Source organism: Kogia breviceps, chromosome 5 (genome assembly GCF_026419965.1).
Source record: "Kogia breviceps isolate mKogBre1 chromosome 5, mKogBre1 haplotype 1, whole genome shotgun sequence".
NCBI lineage: Eukaryota > Metazoa > Chordata > Mammalia > Artiodactyla > Physeteridae > Kogia > Kogia breviceps.
In genome coordinates this window covers 62,799,552-62,804,441 of record NC_081314.1, presented here as the reverse complement: position 1 = coordinate 62,804,441, position 4,890 = coordinate 62,799,552, and positions in this window count along the sequence as shown.

Below are 4,890 nucleotides of genomic sequence, written 5' to 3'. Positions count from 1 at the left end.
TTTCCAAACTTAACTGTATCACTTGTTCCTCTGCTGGTGGCTTTTGTGTCCTGGTTTTCCTCTTATATCTCTGATCACTCCTGTGTCTCCACTTCTTTCCACTGCAGCCTGGGAACAACTGTTCACAGCTTCTACCTGTCTTTTCTTCCACTGCAGATTCCTGGTATCTATTCCTTTGGCTTTATCTGTCACCCACAGGAAAATAGCTCTCAAGTCTATATATTCCAGTCTTGGCCTGCTAGACTTTTGCATTCACATGCTCCAGTTGGAAATGCACCTCAAACTCAACATGTCCAAAAGTGAAATTATTCTACTCAATTCAAACTCTGAGTTATTCTGAGCAATCTCAACTTCTCTCCTCTGTACCCTCAGATCCAATTAGTTACTATGTCTTATCAATACCACCCTATGATACCTCTCCAAACTATACCCTCCTTACTACAAACACAGCTACTAGTTCTGGCTTTTATTATCTGCTTTGCAGACTCATGCAATCATTGCCACAGTTTCCCTAGGATGATCAAACTCCAGAAGGCCAAAAACAAAATGAAGTAAAAAGATACAAAATGAAGTAAGTTTTCAGTTGCTACCTCTTGTCCAGGCACATACATCAGCTCAGGACTCTCTGTTGAACGTTTGCTAGAGACCTGTTATTTTCACAAGCCAGATCTCAATATTTCATATCCACAGTGATATCCTCAGCACACTTGGGAATAGTACATCTTATGCTCAGGGGTCATTGCTACAAAATTCTTTTGTAGTCCTCATGGCCCCACTGAAAATTTCAAACATGCTATTGCAAAAGTTTCCCAAACCCATGCAATATCATTGTTTTGTTAGAGAGTGTTCGCCTGGCCTTGTCCCAGACTCTTTGACCTTTTTGTTCCACTACTATCCTGAACAGCCTTTTAGAACAGGGCCTTACAATACACTGTTTTGTAAAAGTCTCAACTATAGGTGTATAAACCTGTAAGAATCGCTCTGACAGCGATAACTTACCCAGCCTCCTGCCTCTCCCCTTTTTAGCTCATTCTCTTCAGAAAATTGTTCCAGTTCCTTTCTTGAAGCACAGCATGGATCACTCTTTTAAAAATTCACTTGCTTGGGCTTCCCTGGTGGCGCAGTGGTTGAGAATCCGCCTGCCGATGCAGGGGACACGGGTTCGTGCCCCGGTCTGGGAAGATCCCACATGCCGCGGAGCGGCTGGGCCCGTGAGCCATGGCCGCTGAGCCTGAGCGTCCGGAGCCTGTGCTCCACAACGGGAGAGGCCACAACAGTGAAGCCCGCATACCACAAAAAAAAAAAAAAAAAAAAAAATTCACTTGCTCATACTAACTACAGAATCCAACCCCAACTCCTTTGTCTGGTGTCCTAGTCCATTTGGGCTGTTATAACAAAATATCGTCAACTGAGTAGCTTATACAGTTGACCCTTGAGAAATGCAGGGATTAGGGGCACCCACACTCTGTGCATTTGAAAATCTGAGTATAATTCATAGTTGGTCCTCCCTTTACACAGTTCATCTGTATATATGGTTCTGCACCTGGGATTCAACCAACCGGGGATGGTGTAACACTGCAGTATTTACTATTGAAAAAAATACACATGTAGGTGGATCCATGCAGTTCAAACCCATATTGTTCAAGGGTCAACTGTAGACAACAGAAATGTATTTCTCATAGTTTTGGAGGCAGAGAAATCTAAGATCAAGGTGTCAGCCTCTCTCCTTGGTTTGTAGATGACTACTTTCTATCTCTGTCTTCACGTGGTCCTTCCTCTGTGTGAGCCCATGTCTGTGTCCAAATTTTCTCTTCTCATAAGGACATCAATCATATTGGATTAGGACCAATGAGGCTTAAAGACCTCATTTTAACTTAATTACCTCCTTAATGAGCACTTGTCAATATTCTCATTTTTGAAAAGCAGATTTGACTTAGATATGCAGAGATAGGGGATGCTGTAAGGACACAGTATTATGAACAAAGTCCAGAAACCTGGCAAGGAAACCTCAGGGAATGACAAGTGGACAGTTTGGCTGGCTAGAGAATCAGGTGTGGGAAATGAGGATGGATAGGTGGTGTCATGGCCTGAATTGGGTCCCCCAAAATTTATATGCTGAAGTCCTAATCCCCAGGATCTCAGAATGTAACTGTATCTGGAGATACATTCTTTAAAGAGGTAATTAAGTTAAAATGAGGTCTTTAAGGGGCACCCTAATCCCAATTCTAACTATCTTTTATAAACTCTGTGCAAACACTGAATTAGCGAATATACTGAACCATTTCTTCTAAGGGAAGTACAGGATTAGGTTCCTGCAAGCCTCTGATCACAACATTTTCGTCAATGAACCAGTGAACACATAACTTTGTTTTATGTGTGTTTCTGTTTAAAGACACCTTATTTAATATACATTGTTGATTCATTAACATTAAACTAACAGGCAACCGCACCATAACTCATGCCTGAACAAAGCCTATCTAACATCTGTATTTTTTCTGTAAGGCACATCACAGCCTTCTCGTGCTTAGGAACACTGGGACAGCACTTCAGCACTATGCTTGGGAGTCATTTTAAATAGCAAAACCACCAAGAAAAAGCACATAGATGCAAAAACATGGCACTAAATAGACCATAAAAGGGTTACTGGTTTACAGTATGAACTCAGCTGGGAACGCACGTCTTGAGCAACTCAAATTTTTTGTTGCACTGCACATGTTTGTGAATGACTGCACAAGTGCTGCAAGTATTGATTTTGGAGTTAGAGATAAATTCTAACAAGTAGATGAATTCGCAAACACAGAATCTGTGAGTGACGAGGATCAACTGTACTATTAATCCCATTTTACAGATAAGGAAACTAAGACTCAAAGCAGTTAAGATCTTTCACAAGGTTACTGCTTGTGAAGTTGGCACAGCCAGGATTCAAACTCCACTTTGTAAAAGAGGGAGATTTTTTTTTCACCTGTACTGAGTCAGAGTTGAGGAAATCAGTCAAGAACACTAATATAGAGGCTGCAAATAGTGAACAGCCTTTGCAAAAACTTGCCAATTACATGAAGCATGATTTCTGGGAATGGGACCAAGATATTAGTGAATAGCATTCTCACACTTTAAACAAAGAGAATTGTTCTTAGAAGTACAGTAGTAATATATTTATCTGAGGGCCCTAGAGCCCAAGTGACCAAAATCCACAGCCTTTGTTTCTGCAGAGTTCATGTTGTCATCTTCTCAATACAATTCTGTTTGGGGGAAAAAAAAAAGTGCATTCACACCCAGGCATTACATAGTATACAAAAGCATAATCAGGGACATATTATAATACGGCAATTCAAGGAATTAGTTGTCAAGTCTGTAAAGGGGCCTTCATGCACAGCATAGTATATCACAATAAGCCATGTTTTAGAAAAGCATCAATTCATCCAAAACAATGTACTGAGCTGCCACTGTGTACTGGGTGTTATGTTCAGTACTCAACATCAGAGTGAATACGAAATCGTTCCTGCCCTGGCCATAGTCACAGAATAGTGCCTGAGGCAGGTGTAATTGGGTGTGCCTGTGTGTGCGTTCCTTGGCGGTTTCACTCTGTTTCCCCCCCTCCCATACTTAATGCATCTGTACATTTGCACAGCTGCTGAGAGCCTCCGAGGAGGACTCAAACCTTAGGATTGAGGTACGTAAAACATATCAGCTGACCTGGGAATGTCGGAAGCCAAATTACAAAGCAATTTCAAGACCCATGAGAGAGAATTCACCTGAGGCAAGAAGGAGTCAGGAGCAATGAGGAGGGCGGCGAGAGGTTCCAGGAGTCCCAGAGCAGTGGTGGCTTGGGGCATTGTAGGAGAGCTTTTTCTTGCACCTGTCTTCACTGAGCCACCACCCGACACCACCACGTGTTCCTGTTTTTCTTCCCATCCCTCTGACTTGAGCTTTGTGGAACCCACCTCCTCTTTCCAGCTTCTAAATAAGACTGTCCTAGGAGTCTATCTGCAAATCTCTTTTCTTTTGTATCTCTTCTCACTCCCTAAGTGATCTTATCCAATCTCAGGTTTTTTTTTTTTTGTTTTTTTTTTTTGTTTTTTTTTTTTGCGGTATGCGGGCCTCTCACTGTTGTGGCCTCTCCCGTTGCGGAGCACAGGCTCCGGACGCGCAGGCCCAGCGGCTATGGCTCACGGGCCTAGTCGCTCCGCGGCACGTGGGATCTTCCCGGACCAGGGCACGAACCCGTGACCCCTGCATCGACAGGCGGATTCTCAACCACTGCGCCACCAGGGAAGCCCCAATCTCAGGTTTTTAAATTCAGTCAAGAACCCAACAAAAAACAGATGGCACAGTCAAATTACAATAATTCAAGCAGGGCTCACTAAAGGGACTATTTGTAAAAGTGTAAGGACAGCAGTACTCTCAGTCTAGTAAGGGGAGGAGATGTTTCCACCCAAGGACCAGAAGGGGTGAAGGGACAGAGCAGTTACTGCATCTGGAGAGACAGCTGTGTGGAAGCCTGCCTGACAGGAGCTGTAAATTTTCACAGAGAGGATCAGGCAGCTGAGGAGAACTGCAGGGAGGGAGTTGGAGAATAAGCCATCCCACCTTGCTCTCCTCCCTTCTGATCTGCTGCCAGCGGGCTGAATCTGCTGGAAACCAGAAGATTGGAGTCCACTGACTTAATCTCTATGTATTAGTCTATATGGAGGCAGGGAGCAAGGTGGAGAGGCATGGAGAGAGAATCTGGAAGGCCTGCAGGGATATCCAGCATGCTCTCTTAAGTGGAAGAGTCACATGTATAGCTAGAATGTTAACTTTTCAAGTTGAATCACAATGGCCTGCTCGAACATCTCCACCTGAATTGTCACTTGAGTGTCCCGTGCCCAGGTCTGGTCCCTGCCTATCCTG